Here is a 16,936-nt window from a genome sequence, read left to right as displayed (position 1 = left end):
CATGCAATTTCATGCTCTTCCTACCTTTTCCTTAATAATAAAAGATCCTCTGGTCACTTTAAGTCACCAGACACCATCTCATTACAGAACTTAGGATGTACAGTCCCATCTAATTTTCAAACTTCAAACTGGATTTTTAAAATTTTTTATTTAGATTTAAGAGGTACAAGTGCAATTTTCTTACATGGATATATTGCATAGCAGTGAAGTCTAAGCTTTTAGCATACCCATCACTTCAATAGTGAACATTGTAGCCAAAATTTTAGGCCTCATCCTCTTTCCGCTATCGTATATGTTGGAGTTTTCCATGTCTATTATTCTCCTCTTTCAAACTGGCTTTAAAATTAAATAATCTTTTTTTTCTCTCCCTCTCTCCCAGGTAGGACCTGCCAACTGGCCTTTCTCTTGTTTCTCCATGTTTTGGCCCTAACTAGCTAACTTTGGCTTCTGGGTTTGAGCAGGTGGGGGCCAGGCAGGGAGGAGAAAGGAAAGGAGTACGGAAGTTCTTGCTTGACCGGTACTGTCTGAAGATGACTGGTACTGTCTGAGGATGGTTCTAAGCTCTCTGCACTGACTTGTCCTCTCATGGGCACTTATGTAAGTTCCTTGGAGTTGTCCCATCACTGGCGACCCCTCACCTGCTTCTCTTTTGACTTCTGCTCAAAGAGCACCACCCTAGCTCATTGTTTAAGCCTTCAGGAGCCTCCAGGAATTATGCAATACTTTGGCTGCTCTCTGCTGGGACCTGCACACCCTTCCAGGTGTGCCTGTTGACTACAGGTGACCCACACCAGCCAACAGCTCTCTCTCAACATAGTCCACAGTGGGTTCACAGGATACACTCACAATCTTTGGCTCCAACAAAGCCTGCAAGTGAAGATATTTCCTAAGGCAACCACTTCTGTTTCAGCTGAGCAGATAACCCATCTATTTTTTTGTCCCCTGTTTCTCATATGGGAGCCAGAAACAAGTTCACGGTTTATCCCGTACTGTGGGGTCTTATATGAAATTCTCTGGGTAGTTTTCTTAAAGTTCCCTTTTCTTGTCCTGGAGTAAAAAATATTATCTCCACCCTGTTCCTTAGGGAGGTAAAACTTCTAGGATAAATCTCTAAAAATAAATATATTCTCCTTAGTCCTTCTTTTCTGACCCTTACATATCCTTGATGAGGTGAGGGGTATTAAGAGTCATCTATTATAATATTAATTATATTAGTTAATAATATTAACAGTTAATAACTAATAGTTAATTCTTGGACAGCTGCTTTGGGAGTTTTGTGGCACAATCTACGTGAAACCACCTTGTTATCTGTGATAACGCACATTAACAGCTTCCCCTCTTTATGCTGCCCGATTTTCATTCCCTTTGCCAAGTGACTTTGAAGATGCCCTCACCAACAAGGCAGAGTCTATTTCCTCAGCCCTGAAGCTGGGCTGGCCATATGATCTGCTTCAGCCTGCAGTGACAGCATGTCAGTACTGAGCCTTGACAGCAAAAGGCCTTGTATGTTTCCTCTCTTTCTCTCCCTCTCTCTCCCCTTCTGCCATCACTGTGAGGACATGCCCAGGCTAGCCTGCTGGAGGGTGAGAAACAGGTGGAGCAGAACCAAGCCCTCCCAATTGCCCAGCCAACAGCCAGCCACCCCCAGTCATGTGATCAATCCCAGCCAAGATTAACAGAGTCACCAGGCTGCCCACACCAGACACATGAGCAATGGGCATTCAATAGGCCACTAAGGCTTTGCGGCGCTTGATCACACAGCATTGTGTCGGCTTCAGATAACTGAGAAGTATCTGATATCTATATCGTAGTAGATGTATCTTAATACAGTTTAATATATCTTTTTTTTTTTTTTTTTTTTTTTTTTTTTTGAGACGGAGTCTCACGCTGTTGCCCAGGCTGGAGTGCAGTGGCGCGATCTCGGCTCACTGCAAGCTCCGCCTCCTGGGTTCACGCCATTCTCCTGCCTCAGCCTCCTGAGTAGCTAGGACTACAGGCGCCCGCCACCGCGCCCGGCTAATTTTTTGTATTTTTAGTAGAGACGGGGTTTCACTGTGGTCTCGATCTCCTGACCTTGTGATCCGCCCGCCTCGGCCTCCCAAAGTGCTGGGATTACAGGCTTGAGCCACCGGGCCCGGCCTTTAATATATCTTAATAGATATATTTTAATCTAATATAGTCTTAGGACTCCATTTGAAATGTTATATAGTCACAAATATTTCTTAAAAACTCCAAATTAAAAAGAAGTTTATTCATTTCCTCTCTTCTTTCCTTTCTGATATTTGAAAAATAAAACCAAACCCACGGCACTTTGCTTATTTTAAGCACATGTAATGATAATACAGATTTCACAATGTGTGCTCCATATAAGCACAGTCCCCTGAAATGTTCCACAATGTGAGATGGCCAAGGTTATGTTTCACAAGGTTAGGATGAGGGTGCAGGGAGGAAGGTGCTTGCCCAGGGCACAAAATCTGTGGGGGTACCAAAAATGTGAATAATCAAGATGACTAATATTTTCATGAGCTATTTTTAAAAAATCAAAACTCATATAAACATCCATAAAAAATAAAATATCAAAATTTTAAATAAAGACAAGATCATTAACAGTGCCATACCAAGCCACATTAGCGCCTGAGGCAGAAAGGGTGATGCCCCTTAGAAATACATGTTGTCCCCCAGGAAAGTTCTAGCAGTTGACATTCCCTCCAGCAGTGTATGAGGGTGCAGGGTCCCCACATTCGTACCATGCTGGTTGCTTTCACTGCTTTTCCTCTTGACCAGTCTCACTGTTTTAATTTTCAGTCACAAGGTTTGCAGTAGGGTGTGCCATTTAATAGGTATGTCATTTAATAAGTGGCCACAGGTCCCCTCTTCAGGTGGGTGGGTTTTCTAGGATCAGGTTTGGCAGTGGCTGACTATGGAGCTGAGACCCCAGCTCCTGTGATCACAGCCCATGATGAACCAACCCTGAAGGGCTCGAAGCCTCTTTCTCTCTCTCAGGCTCCATAACAGGTGGAGACCAGAACTGGTTCTTGTGCTAGATTTGCTAATAACTTGCTGTGAGACCTTGAGCAAATGCCTTCCCCTCTCTGAGCTTTAATTTTTACAAGTGCAACATAAAAGAGAAGAATAGATCTTGAAAGCTTTGCCCAGACATAAAATTCAGTTTCTATTATGCAGGTTCCTAACTTATGTGCTTTCACGTCCTTAGAAGCTCAAAGAGATAGAAACCTAATGAAGAGGGAGATAAACTCTACTGTGTGAAGGATATATTGTTCTTTTCCTTTTAAGACAGTGGTTCTTAAAGTGTGGTTTCCTGGTCCAGCAGCATTGGCATCCTGCGGAAACTTATCAGAAATGCACATTCTCAGTCTCCACCCCAGAACCCCTGAGTCAGGAGCTCTGGGGCTGGGGTCTATCTGTCTGTGTTTTAAAGAGCCCTTCTGGTGATTCCAATGCATGCTTAAGTGTGAGAATCACTGTTCTAAGTCGCCTGGAGCTCATTTCCAAGAGGGTCATTGTCAATCATCATTAGTTATTGTCAGCATCACTGTGTGCTGACCATGTGCAAAACACGTGCTGAGGCTTTACATACATGTCTCAATGAATCACCACAGAACCTATGAAGTGGGTGCTATGATGTTCATCCCCATTTTACTGATGGGGATGATAAACAAACTGATGCACAGAAACATTAATTTGTCATGTGTTACTCTGCAATTAAGTGGCAGAGCTGGACTAGAATTTAGATCCCTCTGTTCTAAAGCACGTCATATACCTGCCCCTCTTAGGGAGATCTAATTGCCAGCTCCGTAGCACAAGGGAAGGGGAAATAATTGGATTTAGCAAGATCATGAGACTGGTCTTGGAAACTCACCTCTGTGTAAGCATCAGAATCCCCTGGGGAGGTTTTTAAACTTCCTCATGCCCAGGCATCACCATCTCTGGACAGGGGACCTCAACGCTGCTTCCAATGTGCAGCTAAGGTTGAAAGTCACAAATGTAAAGAGTTTCCTTCTCAGTTGGAGACTGGCTTCTACTTCCTTTCACTTCTGCTCAGTGCTGTACCCACACTTCCTTAGAGGGCATTTCCTTCCGTGGGAAGAACACACAGAAAAAGCCATACATTCATAAATAGATCCTCTGCAGTTAATAGAACTCTAACCATAAAGCTCACCATCATTTTACAAATTGGGAAACAGAGGCTCAAGGGGGGCCAGTGGACTTCCCAAGCTTGCACAGCAAGTTCTTGTGGGGGAGGGTCTGTTAATGCCCCATCCCAGCAATTGAATTTTCCTCAAGCTAAACAGCCCCCCAAAGCCTTAAACCCTTTCACTTTGAGAGAAGCTCTCAAGTCCTCTTGCGGTTTTGATTCCTCTTTTGCAATAGCACTTTGCATTTTCTCCTAAATTCCTTCCAGCTGTCAGGTAGGAGAGCCCCCTGATAAGGATTTCCCCAGTGTGGGAGAGAAACATTTACCAGAGGTAACTCAACACACCAGGCTCCCTCCCAACAGTTTCCAAGCATATGGAATATATTGTGGTCGGAGGGAAATATATTTTAAGAATTTCTCCTGCATCTTTTCAGATACATTCCACCAAGGATTACTACAGGTGTCATGAAAAGTGGGCTTTTGCTCTTTCCCAGTAAGGAGGGGTCAGACTTTGGCAGCAGAGTCAGCTCCATGGGTATGGGAGCCAGAACCAGCCTCAGCCAACTGCTGGAGACGGAGCCCTAGATCTAAGCTCTCTTGAGTTCCAAGGTTTGGTTGCTTCTCTGTTTTCCCTGGTGGGTGTGTCAGGGTTGAATATTAGTGAGAATGATAAACATGTATTGAGTGCTATAAAATTAGCATCCCCCCACTCTATCCTCTTACCATATATTTTTTCCTTCTAACCTATGGTGCATTCATTTGGATTTTTCTTTCTTTGTGGTCAGCCTTCCCCCATGAGGGCAGCAATTTTCCTTGTGTTGTTCCCCCAGTTTCTAGAATATCTCCTTTCACATAGTTGGTACTCAATAAATATTTGATGAATGGATGGGCTAAACTTTTTACGTTCAGTCTATCACTTAATGTTCACGACGATCCCATAGGGCAGGAACGGTTCTTAACTTTCATTATATAGGTGGGAGGAATGAAACTCAGAGAGGTTAAGTAACTTGACACAGGTCACCTAGCCTATATCTGGTATATCCTAGATGCAAACACAGGTCTAACTAATTCCATAGCTCATCTTAACAGTCCATGGGAGAGACAAGAAAAGCTTCAGGAGGCCAAGTTTTTGGGTAGATAATCTAATGCCCAGTGTATGTCAAAACCCAGGCTGTGCAATGGTGAATAAGACACAGTTGCTGACTACAAATAATTTACTATTAATGGAGAGAAATGAGCCAGTACATAATGGCAATGCAGTGTGGTGTTATGATAGGGGGATGTTCGGGGGACCAGGAGAGCACAGAGCACCCATCTTTGTCAAAAGCAGAGAAAGCTTCCTGTAAGAGGTGGCATGTCACCATCATCATCATCTTGTCTGTCTTCATCGTCATCATGGTCCTCAAAAGTTATAATTTACAGAGGTCTTTCTTTGTTCCACACAGCATGCCAAATTCTACACATTTTTAAAACATAATTCTCCAAATAACCTATCAATGATGTTATTATTCATGTTTTATAGATGAATAAACTGAGTCTCAGTGAGGTTACATAATTTGCCCAAGTCCCAGAGTAAGAGGCTGGACTGGGATTGGATCTCAGTTTTTTCAGTGCTACAGTCAATTGCCACCATATTTCATTTGAGAACTGAAGGATATGTATGTGTATGTGTGTGTTGTGGGGAGGTCGCCCATATAAAGGGGAGGAAATGTGTTCTATGCAAAGGAAATGGCACAGACAAATGTTGAGAATTAAGAGAAGTAGATATCTAAGGCAGAGGCAAGAAGAAAGTTTTAGAAGCCTTACCCCAAGGCCCAGGTTACAAACTTCGGTGACCTCACCTGCGACATAACAGACTCTCAGACATGTGCATGGGCCTCTGCCAGGCTTAATCAACAGAGGTCATGAGGTTGGCATTCCATGGCACAAAATGTGGTTACTCAGGTAATGGGAGTTATGGGCAAGGCTACTGCCTGTGGCCAGAGTGGGCAGAGGTGGGCGATGATGCAACATTTCATTCAACCAACTTTCCAAGACCTATTCCAAGTTGAACCCAGAGGTTACATCATAATCGCAGTCTTAGGTCTCAGACCCTGTGAGTCTTCCTGGTTGGAATCCCTTCCACCAGATAGATCCATCTTATTATTGGAATAATCAAGGGGCCCTGACATTCAGATGGAGGTATAGCTTTCTTTTTCTCACTGAACCTTACAGAGTCCAATTTCCTGTTCCCCTTCTCTACTTCCAGCACTGTGTCTTCATACCTTATTGATGCAAGATCTTTGTAATGGCTTTATTTTTCATTTGTCTGGGGTGGGAGAAACACTCGCTGCTGGTTCTGTCCACCTCTTCACATGTATTCAGATGCTGAGCTCATAGGTCCTGGAAGAATCCACATCCACATCTAGGCTAAGTGGGCAAGGAACCACGTAGTGTCTTTCTAATGGACCAGCTGATTTGATCATGTGATTCCTCAACCATAGCTGATTGGACCAGCCGATTTGATCATGTGATTCCTCAACCATAGCTGATTGGACCAGCTGATTTGATTATGACACAGCTGGTTAGGCCATGTGATCTGTCAGCCGCACAGATAATTTAAAGGACAACAGTCCACTGTTTGACAGGATACCTGTGTGGACAGGACAACAAGAATGAGTTGGTTCTTCTGTTACCACTTTCTTTTGTGTTATATAAATATTTTAAGCATAACTTTTAATTCCTCTGTTATTTTTAATACATTTTAAAAATTATTTTCTTCGTGATTGTTTTGGGATTATAATGTAATCTTAATTTGTTATAATCTACTTCAGATTAATAGTAATTCAATTCTGGTAAAATATAAAAAGCTTGCTCCAATATAGCTCCATTTTGTCCCCCTCCTTTATACTCAATTCTCTGAAATCTGCTTATTATACAATGAAAAAATATATATAACACTATCATAAAGTTGTTAAAATATACCGAACATTTCTGTGATTCAGGCTCTATGCTAAGAACTTATGTGCAATATCATCTAATCTTAAACACAAAGAAAAACAAAATCATAAGGTGATGTTATAATTACCTTCATCTTAGGCATAAAAAATAAAGTGTAGAAATGTTTGAGTAATTTGCTAAAAAATGCACTGCTAGCAAGTGATAGAAATGGAATTCGAAGTCATGACTTTTAACAAACTTGGTAACAAACAAAACTGTTTCAGGCCAGATTAAAAGATGGTGACTGCAGATTCACTTTATGGGTAAAAGAGGGGAAATTCAAGGTTGAGTTATAGAGCCTGAAGCCCAGAGATATAGCATGTCTAAGATTTGTTAACTTCTTTCTTTTGAGCAGCATTCAGTTTAAGAGTTGATCAACACTTAGTGAACATCCACAGTGTCACCAGGGATGGCAGAGTGATGTCACAGATGCATCTGTCAGAAGCTCACTGTACCCTGACCACTTCTCACTTTATATCCTCTACTCTGAACCCCTCCCCCATGCATTCATTTGGAAGACATTGGATTGTCCCAGTAAGGGAGCATTAAAAATGCAGCCAAGTGCAACTTGCATGTTTTCCACCTTCTCAGCGAGCCTGAATTAATAGGTCAGTCCAAAGTGACTCAGAGGAAATCAATACTCTTCCCGGTCCCTGAGCTCCACAATGGACCTGACTCAACTGTCTCCTTTTATTTAACCCTTCCCTGTAATGTTGGCAACAAAACATATATGATGACTCACTAAAAGTTCTTTCTCATGTGGCAGAAACTCCTCTGAGTTTACTCTCTCCAGAACTCTAGCTGAGACCACCTCCCCCTTTTTTATTCCCCTAATCCCCAGGCATATCTGCTTTGAATCATTGCCAATCCAGAGAGCAGGGATTCCCCTTTAACAAAAGGCAGAAATTGACTTCAGAGCTGATTCAAGTCTTGGAGTAATTTCATCCCTCCTTACTCACTTGAATCTAGCAGAAGTCAATAAATAGAATGGTGAGGAAGGTGTTGATGGCTCTGACCACCATCCCAAGGACTCTTCACACACCCCATCATCTCCTCCCGTGAGACAGATCTGTGTCACTTAGCCAGCTTTCAGAATTTGAAAGCACTTTCTTCTCTGGCTCTCAAACCATTGTTTCAATTACTATCAAATGGATCGCACTAATCTCTCTGAAAAGCTAGTATGTGACTGAACCAGTATTCGAAAACAAGTTGTCTGACTTCAGAGCTCAAGTTGTGTCTTGCTGGTATCCATTATAGTCCATCATGGGGCTACAATACCTGCCCCTGCGTGATGCTGATGACTATTCTGCCAAGACCACCCTGACAGCAGGAAGATAACTGCATTTTACAGAGGGACAAAGTGTAGTGTACGAGGGAGAGGAATCTGAGCCTAAGAATTTTAAGATGGAAGAAACAGAAATGGAAGTTGATGTCGCTACTTACTATCCTCACCACTCTCCACATACAGATGCCTTGAGAACTTTCTTTCCTATTTCCAAGCAAAATGCCCATGACTTAGTTTGACATCTGAATTAATCGGGATACAGTTTCAACTGCTGATACAAATACCCAAACTGATAGTAACTTAAACAAGATAGTTTGTTTCTCTGTCCTGTATCAGTCCACGTCTAAGCCATCCTGGGCTGAAATGGCGGCTCTGTGGTGTCATGCACTCAGGCTTGTTCTGTCTTCTTACATCTCATTGGCCTGTACTTAGTCACATGACCCAACCAACTGCAAAGGAGACTGGGAAACATGTCTTTAGGTAGAAGACCACTTTATTAGCTAAAATTTGACGGATTTCTTTACTAAAGAGGAAGATAATGGATAGTGAGAGGCAAACAGCAGTTTCTGTCACAGCATTTCAAGAAGTACAGTAGTTACCTCTTATCTGCAGTTTTATTTTCCTTGGTTTCAGTTATCCAGGGCCAACTGCAATCTCAAAATATTAAATAAAATATTCAGGACATAATTCATATGTTTTAAACTGTGCACTGTTTTGAGTAGCATGATCAAATTTCACACAGTTGTGCTCCATCCTAGATGCGAATTATCCCCTTGTCTAGCATATCCACTCTGTGTTTGCTACCCCTCTGTTAGTTACTTAGCAGCCATCTTCATTATCAGATCCACTATCACGGCATTGCAGGGCTTATATTGAAAAGTAACCCTTATTTTACTTTATAATGGCCCTGAAGCACAAAAATGGTGAAGCTGGCATATTGTTACAATTGTTCTATTTTATTACTAGCTGGTGTTGTTAATATCTTACTGTGTCTAATTTATACATTAAACTTTATTGTAGCTATGTATAAGAAAAAACATACATATATATATATGGTTGGCTGCTATCCACAGTTTCAGCCATCCAGTGGTGGTCTCAGAAATATATCCCCTGTGGATAAGAGGGGACTACTATAGTCAAGTAATTGTCAGTGTCATATATACCTCTGTTTGTGTGTGTCTGTGTGTGTCCTATTATTTACTTTCACACAGATAATCATAGATAATATATCAGTCTGTGTTCACTCAGGAAAGTAGAACCACTATGAGTATTATAGAATAAGGAATTTATTACAGCAATTAGACCTTACACCATTGTGGCACTTGCTGGGGAAAGTAAGGCCTGAAAGGAGAGTTAAAAGAACAGAGATAGGTCACTCACTAGTCCTGAGTGAATGAGTTGAAGCTTGCTGGGAAATCCTAAGCTAGGTCAGTCCCATTGCTAGAGTAGAAGTGCACTCTACTCTAGATCACTGTAGAAGTCTATGGAAGGTTGTTGGTTCTTCATGGCTACCATTTCTGTGAGTCTACAGCAAAGCATTTGGCTGTAGGCTTGAGGTGGTTTTTGGTCAGCAGATCCATTGAGAAGGAGAGCTGGACACAGAACAGAAAAGGGGGAGTATAAATTGGAACCCATGGGCACCTCTGTGTCTGTTTCCTTCAGCCTCTAACCAACAATGATATTCAAAGGGTAATGGCTGTCACCTCACTTTCACCTCCCGTATCTTACCCAAGTTCTAATCTGTAAAAATATGGAAATAGAACTCTGGAAAATGTAGTTCCTGGCACAATCAAGTTGACAAAAGAACAATCCAGCACAAATGGGGAGCCATTACCACCCCTGATTCTGAAGCAGTCAACTAGGACCTGGAAAGATGGGCTATGTGAAGAGGGACACATCTGCCAGGTGTTACCTGTCAACTATAGATGGAGACATTCCACTAATCAATAGCAGCACTGCAGTGAAGAAGCTACAAGGCTAGGATAATTAACACCCTGATTTTATTTTCCTCCTGCACTCTGAATTTCTGCTGGTATCATGCACTGGAAGAACTCAACAGAAAGCCAGAGGGCAAGGGAACACGTTGATGCAGTCCATAGAGTCAGCCCCTGGGACATATGGCAGGATGGAGGAGGTGAAGAGAGGATCTTCAGGGGCAAATGGGAAACGTTCAGTACATGATATATATGTATAGACACTTATTAAGTATCAGCACATATTTGAGCCTATATGATAAGCAGGTCTTTCCAGCAGTCTATAATGGTATTATAATCAACTGAAACAGGAAAAATCCCAAAGTCATTGTGACAAAAGAAACAGAGTCTACTGAATCTCTCCCAAGCCCCCATCCCTACTGCCTAGCTGCTGTTCACTGCCAATACAAATGTACTGATTGTCTTGCTGCAAAGCTATGATGGTGTTCGTGGATAGTAACACAGATGTTTTTTTGGAGTCAGACAAGCTCATTCAGTCATGTATTCAATCAGGAGCCACTTGTTGGAAGAATGGGAGAACAGTATGTACAAAGGTCCTGCGGTAGGAAACTGCTTAAAGTATTTGGGCAATTCAAAGAAGACAAGAGGTTGAGGTACAAAGGGTATGGGAGGTATGGTTGGGGAGAAGGGGCTATAGGATGTTGGTGTGTAGGCAGAAGCCAAGTAATGTGAGTCCTTGCAGAACAAGATAAGGAGTTTAGTGTAACTTACATGTCCGAGAATAAAGGAGATTTGAGTAAATTCTTCTAGAATCAAGTGATTAAACTCAGGACAATCATTCAAAATCATGTGATAGAAAACTATTTAATAGTATGAGAAAATTTTAAAAATACATGAAAAAGTGAAAAGACCAGCTGTAAAACATTATGTGCTATTTGATCTCATTTCTGTAAAAATAAAATATTGCTTGTGTAGCCATAAAAATATCTTGGAAGGATATTTTACCATTGCCATTATAGAGTGAAATGATTATGGACCAACTGTATTTTTTTCATTGTACTTTTCAGTGTTTTCCAAGTTTTCAATTTGGAACATACACTTTTGTAACAAATCTATCTATATTACCTATCTATCTGGATGTATGTATATACGTACATATATATACACACACATATATCTACATAAGAAAAATGTGCACATCTTGTTTAAGCGCAGTGATTATTTTTTGTTTGTTTCTCTTCATGCCTAATTTCTTTTGGGAGTGGATATGAGATAGATTGTTTTGAAACTAAAGACAAGTTTCAATCTTCTACTCTCACTTATTTGCTGTGTGATCTTGGAATGACCACTTAACCTCTCTAAGGTTATGCTTATTTGTCAAGTGGGAATACTTCCACCTGCCCTTATTTCCTCTGAGAGCTCTGATGGGAAAGGAATGACAAGAAGAGTGGAAATGTTTTCCTGGAGAATAGAACACTCTACAAAGTGGACACATATTGGTGAAACCCAATCAGGGATTCGTAATCCATCATGCCCTTAGCTCTTTCCTCTTCAAAGTTAGCAGCTTCTACAAGGTCAGCTTAGCCACAAACCGACTATTTATTTGGCCCTGCCCCAGGAAGAAAAGTCATAGCAGGCTCCTCACTATGCCCTTCAAGGCCCCATGTGAATTAACCCTTGGCTACCTCCTCAGCTTCATTTCTCTTGCTTCCTACCCTCCAGCCACCATGACCTTTTTCTATTCCTTGACCAAGCTGTGTTCATTCCCACCTCCTGTCTGTTGCACCAGCTTTTTCCTCTGTCTAGAGTCCTCTGTCCCCATACTTCCCATGACTGACTCTTGTTTTGTTTTGAGACTGAGTCTCACTCTGTTGCCAGGCTGGAGTGCAGTGGTGCAATCTTGGCTCACTGCAGTCTCTGCCTCCTGCGTTCAAGTGATTCTCCTGCCTCAGCCTCCCAAGTAGCTGGGACTATAGGCGTGTGCCACCATGCCAGGCTAATTTTTGTATTTTTAGTAGAGACGGGGTTTCACCATGTTGGCCAGGATGGTCTTGATCTCCTGACCTTGTCATCCTCCCTCCTTGGCCTCCCAAAGTGCTGGGCTTACAGGTAACTGCCTCTTTTATACACTGGAGGTCTCTACTTAAATCTCACCCTCCTCCCGTAGAGAGACCTTCCAGGAACACTCTGTCCAAAATAATCCCCATGACTCACTACTATATCACCTTGTTATGTAATTTTAACAGCACTCATAATTCTTCTTTTAAAACCTTATTCATATGATTACTTAATATTTTATTTATTTATTTTTGAGACAGGGTCTCACTTTCTCACTCAGGCTGGAGTGCAGTGGCACAATCTCAGCTCACTGCAGCCTCCACTTCCTGGACTCAAGCAATCCTCCCACCTCAGCCTCTCGAGTAGCTGGAACTACAAGTGTGCACCACCACGCCTGGCTAATTTTTGTATTTTTTGTAGAGACAGGGTTTCGCCATGTTGCCCAGGCTGGTCTTGAAATCCTGGGCTCAAACAGTCCTCCTGTCTCAGCCTCCAAAAGTGCCAGGATCGCAGGCATGAGCCACCATGCCCAGCCTGTTTGTTTACTTTTTTAGTCCATGCAGTAGGATGTACATGCAATGGAACAGGGACTTTGTTGCAAGAATGGCATCTGGGACCTGTTAGAAACTAAAAAACATATTAAATAAAAGAATCAGGATGCCTAAGAAGTGAGAAGAGCAAAATCTGCATTATTAGCTGGTGGGGAAGAGACAAGTATGTATAAAAGATATCCCCGTTCAATTACCATGGCAGAGAATATTCAGTCTCTCTAAACACCTCTCTTCCCTTTCCTTAGTAGTAGACCCTCCAGATTTAGCTAGACACTTGGCTAATTATAATAAAGATCACATTCTTTAGCCAGCCCTGCAGCTAGATGTAACAATGTGATTAAGTTCAAGCAGAAATGATGCCTGCCACTTCAAGATAATGCCTGTGAAAGGAAGAAATGTGTGCTGCCCTTCCTACTTTGCCCTACTCACTGGCTGGAATGCAGTCTTGATGTCTAAAGCCGGGGCAGCCATGTTGGATCACAAGATGGATGCCACACATTAGAGATAGCAGAGCCACAGACGGAAGGAAGCCATAGACCATGTACCCAGGTTTCTACTTTCATAAAGAGTAAACTTTTTTCATGCTCCAGTCACTGTATGAGGGGTCTCTTTGTTAAAGTGGCTTAGTCTATATCTTACCTACCTACTTTCCCTGTAATTTCATAGTTGAATCATTTATGTTGCTATACAAAATTTCACACTGCATTTTCCAATGTCTTTTTGATCATAGTTCTAATAACAGCTGGAAAGGCCTCAGTTTTGAAAAAGTTACTCACAGGACCTGATCATCCTCTCCTCCACTTTTAGCTTCTGACACAGACAAATTTTGAGATTCGGTTTCTCGTGGGATTTTTGAAACAGAGTTAAGAGAGATCTTCCCTCCCAGTTATCTGTGATCCCCTCTTTGAAGCAAGCATGCTGGTTTTTGGTTTGCTACCTTCTCAGTGATAATTTATCTCCTCTGTTTATGAAATTCAGGAAATAGATTCTGCGGATGTTTCCTAATCCTAATACACACTTGGTGTGTGTTTTCCCCCGCAACTTTCAAATTCCCATCAGAAAAGACAGCATCTAAATTTAAACCAGAACTTGAAATCTCTGTGCCTCTGAAGTGGGAGGCGGGAGGACTTGCTGACTCTGGGATAGGTTTTGTTGGAACACATTTGGAAGTTTCTTTTAATGAGATTGTTTGGTGTATTAATTTTTTTCTTTATAAATGGACACATATATATTTTCCACAGGGATTCCTGGAAGCCAGAGCAGAATTCCTTTTTTGCATAACCTTGATTTTATTGCAAAGTGTGGGCTGCTCATATTTAATTTCCTTGGAAAAAAACAGAGCCTGCCATGAAACTGGATGCTATTCCAGGGTGGAGCACAAAGTCTGGAAGTCTAGGGCTCCTGTGCCAATGCAGCCATTCCTTAGTGCACACATATAAGGGGCTCAACATTGTGGAACACAGGTAGATTTACCAGGTTGCACAAACGTCAGAGTCCCCAAGACCCATAAGTCCCTTTCTGTGTTGGGGAGGACTCAGCAGTGTGTGTGCATGGCCATATGTTTTGTAAAATTTGTAAAAGGAAGAGTTAAGACCCTTTTCTCTTTCCACTCCAACTTCCTCTTCCTCTTCATTATACTTTCCCTCCTGTCAGTTGTGGCCTCAGGCATTTTGGAGTTCCATCTAAGGGGAAGTTGAATTGGTAATATGTTTAGTTTTGGTTTAGTGGTATATTTTTCTGTGGTTTGCAGTTATTCTGTGTATAGTTAAGTTATTGCCAGGCTGTCTTAGTGGCTTCTAGGAATATGCCTATTGCCCAGTTTGTGGTATGAACATGTTCTATGTCACCTCACCCCAGAAATATATGGGGAGTGGAGGAAAAATCTTGTTAGAGGAAAGATTAAATTCTCTTGCACGAATGATATTAGAAAAGTAATAATTGTTATAGGAAGAGGCAGAGTATGCAACCCTGCAAAAATGTAGAAAAAATATTAAACAGTGTGTCAGGCAGTTCATTAATAAACCACGTTGTGTTATTTTAATGGATTTTGTGCCATTTATGAGATTTGTGAGGTTTCAAAAATTTGTTGTAATCTCTTTTCTCATGCTAAATAGTTACCTTTATACCTAATTTTGCATCCATAATTTTGTTTTCTTTTCCTTAAATAGCCTTCTGAATAGTATAAACTTTAGGCCCCTCCAACCCAGAATATGACCTTGGGTATGGGGAGGGCACAGTGGCACATGAAGAGAAGACACTGAGACATATTCTCAAGAATTGTATTTACCAGAGTTTTTATTTTACAGCAGAATGGATTGATACTTTGAAAATTCTCTATGACAAGAATTGATAAACTACAGGGTCTGTGGGTCAAAGTGGCCTGCTGCCTATTTTTGTAAATAAAGTTTTATTGAAACATGGCCATGCTTACTTATTTGTATGTTGTCTATAACTGCTGTCACATTACAATGGCAGAGTTGAGTAGCTGCAAACAAAATCATCTGGCATACAAAGCTTAAAATATTTACTATTTGGCCCTTTACAAAGAAAGCTGACCCCTGCTCTATACCACGGACTCCTCACAGAGGGCTAATGACAGGTCAAGCCCCTAAGAGGTTTGGTTAGTGTCTTGCCCATATAGCTGTCATGAAGAGTCATGAGGCTCTCTCATGGACCACACCAAGCCACGAAATATCCCACTAAAACCACTCTTCTCCATTCAAGCCTTGGTTATGTTCCTTCTCTCCTGCTCAATAACTTTTGATGGCTCCCCAGTGCCCACAGAATTTTAGCCAGGCATTCACACTCTTCTCTGATCAGATGACATCCCATCTCACCAATATCCTCCCCTTACCCTCCCACATATTCCCTCTCCTGACCCCAGGGGTCACTGTGGATATTTCTGTCTCAGTATCCATTGATCATAGGAAGAAAGTTGAGGAACTGGAGTCAGACCCTGGACTGCCTGCCTCCAAAATCTACACTTTAAACCACCATATTAGACTGCTGCACTGGCAGAGACTTGGTTATAAAATCCTAAGTTGCAGGTGGTGACATGGCCACCCAGATAAAAACTATATTTCCCATTTTCCCTTGCAGGTATCCATGGCCATGTGACTAAATTCTGGCCAATAGGATGTGAGAAGGAATAACATGTACAGCTTCCTGGTTGTATTACCAAAGAGCAGGGGTGTAACCTCCACTTCCTCTTTCCTCCTCCCCTGAGTGAACAGCAGTCTTCCTAGACCATGGTAGGGAAGCCATATGTTGAGTTTGGCAGAGAAACTTAAGGCAAAGAGCCTGGATCTCCCACTCTGAAGAGTAACCCCAATACCGGATCACTATATTCAGACTATAACAGGGAAGAGAAATAAATTCATATCTTATTTAAGTCCTATTTATTTTGGGCTTTGCAATAACAGCTGAACCTCTATCTTGAGCAATCATACTCATTAATTTTGTTTGTTTTGTTTTGTTTTGTTTTTCTGAAGCAGGTTCCAGGAGAGGCTGATACAATGGTCCTGTGGGCTAGTAAGTCTTTGATGTTACTTGCAAGGCAAGGACGTGAACACCCCAAACTCTCCCAGTGCCATCCACTTTCACCAAGTAGCCACAGCTGCATTCTCAGATCTCAGATCCAGATCTCAGGGCAGCTGCCTCTGGAACACACCATTTTGTCCAGTGCTCATTCCCCTGGCCAGGGCTGTATTACAGGCAAAATAAACAAGGTTGACTGTTTCCATCGCAACTTCATGTTTTACAGGAAGGAAGTTGGAACTTGGACAAGGGACAGGTTTTCCTCAAGAGGAAGGGAACAGCCAGTTTTGGACCCTTCTTGAAGTGGATTAGGCTCAGCTGAGATTAATAAGTGTCAAGGACAAATAAGCTTGGGATTTGCCTCATGGACTCTGCTTCTACTTGGCTGTTCTGGGGTCCTCCTTCCCCACTCGTATCAGTGAAGTGCGGCAATAAG

The sequence above is a fragment of the Macaca thibetana genome, chromosome 11 (genome assembly GCF_024542745.1).
Source record: "Macaca thibetana thibetana isolate TM-01 chromosome 11, ASM2454274v1, whole genome shotgun sequence".
NCBI lineage: Eukaryota > Metazoa > Chordata > Mammalia > Primates > Cercopithecidae > Macaca > Macaca thibetana.
This window is presented reverse-complemented; position numbering follows the sequence as displayed.